The 12,996-nt window shown below is 43.4% G+C and overlaps 1 protein-coding gene and 1 non-coding gene across 2 annotated transcripts in view; both read right to left on the bottom strand.

Annotated features, from left to right (window-relative positions):
* The window catches only part of cac (calcium voltage-gated channel subunit cacophony), a 2,326,612-nt gene that overhangs the window by 2,243,131 nt on the left and 70,485 nt on the right, over nt 1-12,996 (bottom strand). The gene's annotated exons all lie outside the window — the stretch shown is intronic.
* LOC145395133 (5S ribosomal RNA) lies at nt 5,052-5,170 on the bottom strand. Its single transcript, XR_013896562.1, has one exon. It is a non-coding gene; the product is annotated as a 5S ribosomal RNA (ribosomal RNA).

Here is a 12,996-nt window from a genome sequence, read left to right as displayed (position 1 = left end):
TGATCTCAGTGGCTCTATGTAACACGCCAATGGGTCAGACCAGGCCATAGGTCAGGGTATACTGCATCTACCAAGGTATGATCTCTTGACCTGACCCTACCAACTCCACACACTTTAATCCTTTCTTGCTACTGTCATATGATTTTATTTGGGTCGTACTCACCAACACTATTAACCCTTTCTCCCTTAAGCCTTCTATATACTGTCACTAAAATGCTTTTAGTTCATAATGACTGAGTCAGAGATAAAAACAACATAGGAGTTACAGCTCTGTTTAGGAACATTTTTTATTCATCTACTGCTGTCATTATGCCAAGTGAGAAAACATTTGTTTCCCCAACTGTCTCCAGCTTTTAAATATACTACTTAGCCACAGGTATCAGAAAAACTCCATCGTGTAGCGGCGATGTTCTGCCATGGCGTCAGGCATATACACTGAGACACCTTGTCTAAGGGATGCATTAACCTTTCCTGCAACACAATACACCATTTTGCCTCACTGGACACACCTGTTACACGTCTGACTTACATGGTTTGCATTACAGCTGCCCGCGCTAAATATAAGTGACCCATGACGTCATAGATCTCCGCTTAACTTTATTTTGGAAGGTTTGAGGGCACACTTTTTTTTTTTTTTTTTTTTAAGCTCTGGCACATTCCTGTAATGCTTCGAGTAATGCTGACGCATACTGTTTCAGTACATGATTAATAATGAAGTATAACATTCTTGCTGAATTAATAGTTTCATGCATAAATGTATCTTCGTAACTTAACATGATGGCATCTGTTTTAGCTAATGCCAGACAAGCTTATTCAACAGAGAGATCCTCGTTGCGGTGGAATTATACACTCTCTTCATTACTCCCACCTGTACACTGACTGTCTTTCTTTTCCACTTCTTTAAACGACATATGATTTTATTTAGCTTTGGCGAGACGCATAATAGTAACGGAGTCAGAATGCTTCCATTAAACCCGCAAAGCACTGCTGAGGCATGTAGGGAACGGGGTGTGGGTGAAGGCAGTGCATGAAGTGAGGTAAAGTGAGGCTAAGTGAGGGGAGGGTACTGAGGTAAGGTAGAAAAGGAGTGACGGAGAGGAGTAAGGGAGGTAAGTGCTGAGGACATCGTGAGGTGAGGTGAGGTAAGGTGAGATGACGGAAGGTGACATTACGCAGGAAGGGGGGCTTGGGAGAAATATGTGGGAGCTACGTACGGCGAGGTATAATTAGATGAGGCAGGGACTAAAATGAGGTAAGGTGGGGAAGAAGTATGTGTGGGGGTGAGGGGGAAGTGAAGGAGGGACTGCGTGAAGTTGAAGAGGGGTGAGGGAAGGCGGGAAGTGCATGGAACGAGGTGAGGCGAGGCGAGGCGAGGCAGGAAGGGGGCGGAGGTGGGGTGCGGAGTAGGTGGTGGGTTGAGGGGTTGGGGTGAGTGCGGGAAGAATGTCATTATACTGTAAACTTGGCCCGGGTAGGGTCTAGGCGCGGTAACTTTCAGGCACCTTAACCGTGTTAGCATCACCTTCCATCCCTAAAGCCATGGCGGAGTGCGGAGGGGGAGAGGCGAAAGGATGTGGAAAGTGGAAAAAAAGGGAGGAAGAGAAACGGAATGAAAGGGGTAGAGGGAAAGAGAATGAGGATGGAACGGGGTAAAGCGAAAAAGGCGAAGGATGCAAGGAGAGAGAAATGAGGAGCAGGAAGAGAGTTGGGGAGTGGAGGAAAACGGGGACAAAGAGTGAATGGAAATTTATAGAAATAATGTGGAGGGAACGAGAAACGGGAGGTAGATCCCACCTAAAAATGGGGAGAGGCAGGATCCAGAAACATGGAAAGAAACTGTACGAATCTGGGAGAACTATCAACGGCATGGCCAGTGAAATACATCACAATCATTCACAATCCCACAAACTTGGCCCCAACACAAGTCTGACCATTTGCACAATTTGTTTTTACCCTCTTTGCACACACATACCATTATAAAACACACACACATATATATACAGTGAGAGAGAGAGAGAGAGAGAGAGAGAGAGAGAGAGAGAGAGAGAGAGAGAGAGAGAGAGAGAGAGAGAGAGATGCAGACGTTGATTCTTTCCAAACAACTCAACTTCTCCAGTCCGATGACGCATTTTTTTTACCTTCGTCGCAAGACTCCAAAAAAATAAGTACAACTCAAGCTTATCGTTTTTTCCTTTTCTTGATTGTTGGAGAAGCCTTTGCAATAAATCCTCACTGAACTCAATTAATCCTACAGCAACCATTTTCACAGGGTGTACTCCCATGGCCCATGCTTAACCCACCGCCACTTTTCCAGTTCATCCCACCCATTTCTTTGTCCCCAATATCCCTCTCTTTATCTCCTCCCTCGACAATGATTCATGGGGGACATTTTTATTTAACATTCACTGCACTCAAATCACTAATTCCACAACACGTTTTTACAGGGTATGCTCTCCTGACCTACTCCCACCGCTCACCAAATTTCCAACCCCTATCACTCAGTCCTTTGGTCACCATGCTCTTTTGTTGTACCCCCTTTGATGGTTGCATGACATGATGCACGTCATACCATCGGCAAACGCGTTTGTTTATTTATTTTTCTTGCTAAAAAAGTTTACGCGAGCAACGTAATTGGGAAGGATGAGTGTACACTATATTTAACATATCCAGCTCTAATACAAAAGAACTAGATAAGCGATGCAGGAGCCCAGTATAGGGCTTCGCTAAAACCCACGGGAGTGAAGCATGCCGTTTCTGAAAATCCATAGCAAGTAACTGGCAGACAGGCTTGTCCCTTAAGACACTCCATCACAAGCCGAATAAAATCGTTACGAGATGGATAGAATAAATAATACACTGGGTGTCCAAAAAACAGTCATATTTCATGGTATAACGACGAAACTTGGTAAAGATTCTGGACCGAGTGAAGTAAGAACAAGCACCGCAATCAGTTTTTATAATTACTCAAGATGCAGCATTTACAGTGTGTTTGTGTTCTTTATGAGTAAAATAAAATAACGGTTGCTACCTCAAATGGCGGGCTCGGGGCTAGCAGGTGCGTAACACATACCAATCTTTCCATACCCATACAATTTACCGTACTGGAATGAATAATGCTACGAATTAGGTATGACTTACAACTGAAAAGGAAAAGTATGTACGACTACAGAGAGTAAGTGTATAGCGCGCACCACCTGAAACTACAAACAACTGGTGCCACAGAAACCACAACCCAGGTGATGCTGACTCATGTTTAGACTGAAGTTAATTACTGGTTAGCTATCTGACGCGCCTAAAACAGACCTCGTGTAGAAAGTTACATGTAAAACAGCAGCCTTTATTGTAATTTACAGCTTTATTAATTCCACTACCGGTAAACTGCATGGGTATCGTAAGTCTCATGACATACTAAACATTCACTGACTCCGCAATGAGTTACACCCTTCCATAATTACAAAATATTTAAAACTAAGTAGTTCAAAGAAGCATTACCTGAACACCTACCAATACTTAACGGCTGGCTCGACATGTTACTACTCCAGTGTATATATATATATATATATATATATATATATATATATATATATATATATATATATATATATATATATATATATATATATATATATATATATATATATATATATATATATATATATATATCTATCTTTTTCATCTTAACTATGAAACGTGGTTAACCATGCTCGTCATCGCACATAAGAGGGTGACCCCCTATACTGTACAACGATGACTTACGGTACTTGGCATTTTGATCAACTACCACTGATGATTTTATTTAGCTCATGCATGATCCCAAGTACTGAAGGGGTTAATGAAGGCTACACCAAACCCCTGGAGAATGCTCTCCATTTAAAAAAAAAAAAAAAAAAAAAAAAAAAAAAAAAAGTCCGAAGGTTGCAAGAACATAAAAAATGGGCTCTGGACTAAACACTTAAATAAGAAGTCAATTACACAGGGTCAAATGAAAAAGCTTATACTCTCTCCTGGCCCAATTCCCTAAACATTAAATCCGTGAATCCGATGATTTTTTTTTTTTTTTTTTTTACTTTTTTGCTATCTCCGGACGATTCTCTTCAGCTTATGAATGGCCTCCCGTATTGAAGAGTTTGCCTCTTATTCTTTGCCATTCGTAAACTAACCGAACCAGAATAAATTGGTAAAAATAATAAGAATAAATGTCATTCGAGTTGAAGGAGTTAATTCTGTGGCCTCTCTCTCTCTCTCTCTCTCTCTCCCTCATTTTTGCTTTACGGTCTGCTTCCATATGATGTTAACACTTACATGGAAAATATTTTTAATATCTTGCTTTTCTTTCCAGCTGACTAAATAGGTCCACGAATGTGCTGATAATGATGACAAAACACTGGGCACCGGCAGACTCTTTGAAGCTGTGACCGTACAATCGTTAGCATCTCATGTATTGACTGTTCTGCTGCAATGACAGTGTTAGGTGTTTACATCTTTCTGAAGCAGCCTGTATATATAAACACATGAAAGCATTCCGTGTCTGTTCATATCCAAAAAGAATCAAAGTCAGGCATAAACTGCTGCATCGTGATATTTTAACACCAATTTCAGCAAGTGGGCATAGTTTCTTCCACCGCATAGGGCTGTAACATTGTGTGGTTCCCGCGCAGACTGGTTAATTTGATTGCAAATATGAAGGCAGAAACAATTAAAGCAATGTAGTAAAAAATAAATAATATAATAAAACTATGAATTCGCTGATGCATATCTGACGTCTTCACTAAGATGAGCATATTGTATTCTTGCCACCACCAAATTAGTTTATTCTGATACTTGTCGAACTGGTGAGATTAGCCTTCATTTACCCCTCCCCTGCAGTAAGTCCCTCGAAGGGTGATTTAACTAGTCAGTAGGTACATACAAAGACAAACTGGACGTCCCCGAGATTCATTCATTCATTGCCAGACGCCATGTATCCCAAACGGGGTGGCCAAGGGCTTAGAGTTAATTGTTTTACAGGGAGGGGCACTAATCCTCCACCAACCCCACTTGACACGTAGGGATGCCAACAGCATCTGGTGTTCCCATGCGGTCACCCGTCCAAGTACTAACCAGACCCAACGTTGCTTAACTTCGCTGATCGGACGGGAAGCGGTGTACTCAACGTGGTATGGCCGAGGTTAAAAATTAAGTCAGAAGTCCGACAGAAACGATCTTAAAAAATTCTTCCAATATTAAACTTAGAAGACGCCTCTCGTGGTGCAGAGGCTGAAAATACAATTAACTTTAAGGTTTCTTACTTTCACCTGAATAAAATCGTCTGGCGTCGCGTAGAACACGGTTAAATTTTTCAGGTAGCTTAAACTCACTTGGCTGAATAAAGCGTCTAGCGTTGGCTATAACAGAATAGCCGAGTTGCTCCTACCACGGGAGGGTTATACAGGATGAGCCGTAAATAGGGCTCCACTAGAAAAGCACTTGGAGTTGTTTTGTGTTGCGGGGACGGCTCAATCTGCTGGGATGGGGGTGACAGTAAAAGCAGGAACTTATAAAATTACCGTATGCGACTTAATGTGCTGATCGGAGCGTGGGTGTGGCAGTGGGAACAGGAAACTATATACTGTAGACACGCAAGACAAGCATTGATAAACCAACCAGGCCGTCCCAGCAACACGCAAAATCAACCAAAGGAGTGGGAGAGGAACGTTATATAGAGACCACCTTTTATAACTGACATTTTGGGAAGAAATAAAAGATGTTAACTGAATATTTTAAGTTTTCCTCTGGCCAGCTGATAATACTCAGCCTTCGAGAGACGCCTGATGGAGGGGTTAAGCAGCTGGGAACGTGATTTCAAGGACATTTGATTTATTGGGATGATTGATGAGCGGAGAAACCCACCTTCATTCTGACCTTGCCTTCATCTCTCTCTCTCTCTCTCTCTCTCTCTCTCTCTCTCTCTCATATTAGCATTTTTTTTCCTTCTTCACTCAAACTTTCTTCATCTCTCTCTCTCTCTCTCTCTCTCTCTCACACACACACACACACACACACACACACACACACACTGAAAAGAAAGCAAAGCCACAAAATTAGGGATGAAAACAAAACACAAAGGTAACTACAGCTGAAGAAAATACACTGAAATAAACAGACCCTCGTAATGAAGGGGTAGCGAGCAATTACTATTTCTTGAAGCGTTTTTCACTATGACGTTACCTTGACATACTACTGTTTTAATCCAATGGCTCATTTTTACTCGCGTATTTGTGAAAGTGACGGGGGGTATTGTTTTGCTTGGTGTGTGTGTGTGTGTGTGTGTGTGTGTGTGTGTGTGTGTGTGTGTGTGTGTGTGTGTGTGTGTGTGTGTGTGTGTGTGGAGAGAGAGAGAGAGAGAGAGAGAGAGAGAGAGAGAGAGAGAGAGAGAGAGAGAGGAAAAAATATGCTGATATGAAAGAGAGAGAGAGAGAGAGAGAGAGAGAGAGAGAGAGAGAGAGAAAGAGAGGAAAAAATATGCTGATATGAAAGAGACAGAGAGAAAGAGAGATAAAGGGGAACAGTGCAGCTGGGAGTACAATAAGCGATGCCGGTAAAAATATCCACCAATCTCAAAATCACTAAAAGAATGGAAAAAATACAGAAGGGAAAAATCCTAATGGAAATGTAATAGCACACGATAAAAACACAGAGTATTAAATTGAATACCGCGTTTCCTCTATCTATATGTCAATGTATATGCATCTATCTATGTCCGTCTATCTAAATCTATCTGTATCTACCCATCTACCTATCTACTCCATCTTTTGATCTATATAAATGTTTACCTATCCACCTATCTATTTATCTATCTATATACATACACCTATTTATCTATCTATATACATACGTCTATCAATGTGCCTACCTACTGTATCTATGTTACTTGTGTTTATATAAATGTACACTTATGTAGATTTATTTATTCCCCCAGTAAAACGAGGACAGAGAAAATCTAAAATATAATACGGAATGCTGAAGAGTGTGATCGCCACGGAAAGCACCCGGACACTCCAACAACAGCACGCAACCGTCAACTTAATAATCCATGTCCCCATTTTAGCCTGGAAACGAACAGGCTGAAGAGATCCTGTCATAGGTTTCGTGGTAGGCCCGGGAATCGAACCTGGGACCTCTCCAACAAAAGCCAGAGGAATTATACAAAACCAATAATGGAAGCCGTAAAAAATTAAGAAATGGCCTGAAAATACAAGTGAATCAGAGAAATAAACAGAAAATTATATATGAAACATGTAAACAGAAAAAGATGGATGACGCAAAAACGAATATTAAAGTTGGCGGAATGATACATATATATGTGAAATCGAAACATAACAGTGAGAAGAATGATCCACAACAAATGAAATGGAGAAGCAGAAAATGATGGAATGATACAAAATACAGATGAAATAGGACAGCAGTTAGTGAAGATACAAAAAGATGAGACACACACACACACACACACACACACACACACACACACACACACACACACACACACACACGGACTTAGTGGAATGATACAGAAAATAATAAAGTTAGTGGAATGGTAGAGAAGAAAGGGAGCCGCTTTACTGTGCCAATGCTGACCCTGAGGCAGTTAGGCCAGAGTATAGAGCCGGTCACGTCCACAATAAACTCTACGCTTCCTTCATAACATATCTCATGCCGCACCGGGGGTAGGGGGTAAACGGAAGGGGGTAAGGCGAAAAGTGAAAAGGGGGAGAGGAGAAGAGGGGTGAGGGCGAAAGGGGAAGAGGGGGTAGGAGGGAGAGGGATAGGAAGGGGAAGAGGAGACACGAAGGGGGAACTGAAGGAAGAGGGCGAGGGAGGAAAGAAGGGTTGGGATAGAGGAGAGACGCAAGTGAAGGACAAGAGGGGGAGATGAGGGAGGATATGACAAAAGGAAGGGGGAGGGTTAGTGGGAGGAAGATAAGGAAAAGGAGTGAAAGGGAGGACAAAGGGGCAAAATGAGAAAGGAAGTGTGAGGGGAAGAGGGAAGAAGAGAAGAGAATGAGGAAGACTGTGTGAAAGCAGGGTGTGCAAAATGGGGAAAGAAAAGTGAGAAAGAAGGAGAAAGGAAAAGGAAGACAGGGAAAGAGAGGGCGACAATAATGAAGATAGGGAGGAGGGAATGGGGAAAAAGGAAAGGACACACGGGGAGAAAAAGGGAGAGAGATGGCTTGGAAAACGATTAAAAAAAAAAAAAAAGAGTAGGAAGGGCAAGGCAAATGCTTATGACGAAGGGAAATGAGAAGGGGAGGAAGGATGAGTAGAGAGAGGAGAAAGAAAAGGGGAGTAGTGGGAGGTAGGTAAGAGGGAAGCGGGAGAGTTGACTGCATGGGTGAAAGGGTGCGGTAAGAGAAGGGTGAGAGGAGAGTAATGAACAAGGGGAGAGGGAATAAAAGTAGAAACTGATGACGAGGGAGAAAAAAGTAGGAAAATTAAATAAAATGGGTAGAGAGAGGTATGACGATGATAACTGATGATGATTAATGACGAAGACGACGACAATAACTACGGCAACGATGATGATGATGATGATGATGATGATGATGATGATGATGATGATGATGATGATGATGATGATGACGACGACGACGACGACGACGACGGCGAAAACAGAAAATAGCAAATAGAGACTGCTGAAACCTACAAACACCAGAATTAAATCCCAATACCTCGTCATGGTCGGGACGGCTCTGATATTCTGCTTAGCTAACCCCAGACGATTTTACGCGGCTGAGAGGGAGTCACTGAAGCCTCTCAGTTAAATGCCAATACGAGTACTATCTCTATCTGGTAACACATGAACTAGAACTTGCCACTTTACGAACACCAACTCTCAGTGCTATGACTATCTCTCTCTCTCTCTCTCTCTCTCTCTCTCTCTACCACCACCACAACCCAGACAGACACCGACACCAGAGGAAGCCCCACAAAACTGCTTCTCTCAACTTCCCCTGACAAGCTACTGTTAGGGGAAAGAGGATGACTGTACTGTATGTGAGTGTACGTGATGCCAGAGGAATAGAGTATGACTAAAGTGTGTGTGTGTGTGTGTGTGTGTAACATGCTGTCACTCACCCTCGCTAACTCTTCCCCTTCCTCACTTAAACCTTCGCCATCCCCTTCACCCTTACCGTCACTCTGCCACCACTCCTCTCCCCTTCTCTCCGATCCTCTCCCTCAACTAATCCCAAACTACCCCTCCCTTACGTATGACGACTCTGACCCTCACCTCCACGCACACTACCCCTCCCTCACCTATGACAACTCACCCTCACCCTCACCCTCAACACCTCATACGTAAGACGACTCTTTACTATCCACCTCCCCTTTTCCTTCACTAGCTCTGACGCACCCTCACCCCATCTCACCCCCACCTTCTCCACTCTCGATCACTCCCACCCCATCATCACCCTCACTTTCCACCCCTCCTTTCTTCTCCCTCTCTCCTTCCCCTCCCTCATCACCCTCACCACCCCTTACATACAAAAGGCCGGCAAAGGCAAAGATGAAATCCGAAGTGGAAGGTGACAAAGTGGACGAGTAACTACCATATAAGGGAAGGGGCCCAGGGAGGAGGCAGAAGTGAGGCAGGGAAGAGAAAGAGATGAGGCATTGTTAGTCAGGAGTGAAAAAGGGGTTTGGCAAGGTTAGGCAGGGGTGAGGAAGATGGGAGACGAGTGGGTGGGGCGAGAAAGATGGGAGACAAGAGTGGGAGGGGTGAGGAAGTTGGAAGACATGAGTGAGAGGGGTGAGGAAGATTGAAGGCACGGGTGAGAGGGGTGAGAGGGGTGAGGAAGATGGGAGACACGGGTGAGGGGTGAGGAAGGAGTGAGAACGGGGTAAGGCAAGGAGAGGAGAAGGCAGCGATGGGTAAGACAAAAGAGGAGAGAGTGAAGTAGGTTGAGGAATTACGGAGAGTGATGTAAGGACAGTTGAAAGACAATAGGAAAGACCTGGCTGGGCAGAGGTGAAACAAGGAGAAAAGAAGGAAAGGAGAAGATGAGTTAGAGAGAGGAAGGAAAGACAGAGGATGGGAAGGATGCGTCAGGGAGAGGAAGGGAAGGGTGATGCACGAAGGGGGGTTAAGAAGGAAGGAAGAGGAAAACTGACAGAAATGAAATGACAGGAAGGAAGGATGAAAGAACGAAAGGATGATTAAGCAGGGGCAGAAGGGGGAGAGGGAGGGGGAGAGGCAAAGAGGGAGTATAGGAAGAATGAATTTATACATAGATGAGACATGAACGAAACGAGGAAAGAGGATGGAAGAACGGAAAGGGTGAGCAAGCTGAGGAGGAAGGTAAGGAAAAGGGTGTAGGAGGCAAAGAGGGCGAGGCAGACAAAGAAGGCGACGCAGACAGAGAGGGTGAGGCAGGCAATGTGGGTAAAGCAAGCAACAATGGCTAGGCAGGCAAAGAGGGCAAGGCAGGCAAAGAAGGAGAAACATGAAAAGAGGGTGAGGCAGGGCAAAGAGGGTGAGGCATGAAAGGGTGAGGCGGGTAAGACATGAAAGGGTGAGGCAGGCAAGGCAGGGTGAAGTAGGGCCCAGACAGGCAGGCGTCACACAGACAGTCCACAGCCTCCGCACTCCCACGCTGCCTCTCCCTGCCCCTCACTTTTTATTCTTTATTTCTCTTATTTTTCAATTCTTTTTCCATTTCCTCTCCCTCGTTCTTTTGTTCCTCCTTTTTAATACTTCTCTTCTTGCTCTGTTATTCCCTTTTCTTCTTTTTGTTCTTCCTTTTTTCTCTTGTACTTCTGCTGTTATTTTCCCTTTTTTTCCCCTATTCCTTTTGTTCCGCCTCGTTCCTTTCCCTATTCCTTTGTTTTCTCCTATCTGTTCTTTCTATTTTGTTACAATTTTTTAATCTTTCTCCTCTTCAGCCTGCTCTTCTCTTTCTCCTCCTCTATATTTCCCTTCCTCTCCTTTTACCTTTGTCTCTCTTCCTATTTGGTAATCTTCCTTTTTGTTACTTCTGTGTATATTTCTCTTTTACATCTCTTCCTCATGTTTCTCAGTCTTTTTTTATTTCCCTCTTCTCCTCTCCCTTTAGTTCTCATTCCTTCTAATGTCCTTTTTTTACCTCAACTCTTTTTCTAGCCATTTTTTTATCTCATTTTTCTCTTTCTATTAAATATTTCTTTTTTCTTTCTCTTCCTCTTGTTTCAGGTCTTTTTCTTTTTGGCCCCACCCAGAAAGGCAGCCAAATACGGTGTGTGTGTGTGTGTGTGTGTGTGTGTGTGTGTGTGTGTGTGTGTGTGTGTGTGTGTGTGTGTGTGTGTGTGTGTGTGTGTGTGTGTGTGTGTGTGTGTGTAAAAGCGCGCGCGCCTTACTGCCTTATTTATGGTCACTGTACTGTTTTGAAAGATGGGGTCCAGGCCTTGTGGAGGAGCGGGTGCCCATGGGTGGGGGGTGCCAGGGATGCGGGTGGACAAAAACATAAAAAAAAAACATACAGAAATACAGAATAGTACTAGTCGACCGCGTACCTGCGTCGTATGGGAGTAACCGTAAAAAACAGAGTAGCGGGGAAACACACACACACACACACACACATACACACACAAACACACACACACATACACACACAGTACCAGTCAACCACGTACCCGCGTCATGTCGGAACAACCTATGACTCAGAGGGGCAAGGCAAAATAAGTACAAACATACATACATATATACCTGCCACCATCACCACCACAATTACTATAGCCAGTATCACCACCACCACCATCATAATTACTTTAGCCAGTGCCACCACCACGATCACATTACAACAGTCAATACCACCACACCACTACCACCACCGCCTTTGTTACAAGGCTCCCTACCACCTCAACCACCACCACCATCACCACAACACAGTTACAACACCCTACCACCACCATCACTATGACAGTTACTACACTCCCTGCCACCACCACACCACACCACACCACTACCACCACCACCACCACAGTTACAACACTCCCTATCACCACCACCACCGCCACCAACAGCAGCTCGAGGACAGAGTAATGGTTTAATTTAGTTGTATTATTAATTCAATTTAGTTGTATTAATAAGTAATTACCACCGCCTCTCCCATCGTTAATAATATTCCAACCAAAAATAACAATCAGCTCTTTAGTTTACTTCTACACCGTTCACTACCATTATACATTCTACATTTGTCTTGTATTTCAATATTATTATACAACTTAGGGGATCAGAAATAAAGAAGAATGAAGAAAAACACAGAGAAAAACAAAGTAGACAGTTAGCAGAAACAAAGCGAGCTCAGAGACAAAGACGGATAAAGCAGGAATAGAGAAGAAAAAGCAGAAACAAAGGGGGAAGAGTAGTAACAACGGGAAGAGACAATAAGCAGAAAAGTGGACAGAAACAAACAAATAAGGGCAAAAACAGACACGAAAGAGCAGAGGCAGGGGAGCAGAAACACAGAATACCACGGAAACAAAGCGGAGAGCAAAAACGAAGGGGGGGAAAAAAAAAAGCAAAAAACGAGAGAGAGAGAGAGAGAGAGAGAGAGAGAGAGAGAGAGACGCGTATTATAAAATTCTGTTCTATTCTTTTTAACGCTCTTATGGTCACATCTTTAGTATTTGAGGCCGGCTAACAAACCATACAATTCAACTAAGGGAGAGTCACAGCTGCCTAAGACTGTAAATACTAGTACCACTGAACCTGCCATAATCGGGAAAAAAAAAAATATTCTACTCCAGCTAACGCATAAGGATTAAATTCGGCTGAGAGTGAGTTATGGGAGCCTTAGTGTTATTTCCTACAGACAGACGAGTTTACGCAGGCTAGGGGAGATACTGCGTGGTTAAATGGATGGCAAATATTCTCTATTAATTCGTCAGTATTATCAAGTCTTACGGTATTTATTTCTTGTTCCCTCCATACGATTTTAATCAGCTCGGGAAGAAGTCTTGCTGTTGATAAGGTTTCACTCTCTC

This window comes from Coenobita brevimanus, chromosome 29 (assembly GCF_032717465.1).
Source record: "Coenobita brevimanus isolate Jiangsu-jjx chromosome 29, ASM3271746v2, whole genome shotgun sequence".
Taxonomy (NCBI): domain Eukaryota; kingdom Metazoa; phylum Arthropoda; class Malacostraca; order Decapoda; family Coenobitidae; genus Coenobita; species Coenobita brevimanus.
This window is presented reverse-complemented; position numbering and strand designations above follow the sequence as displayed.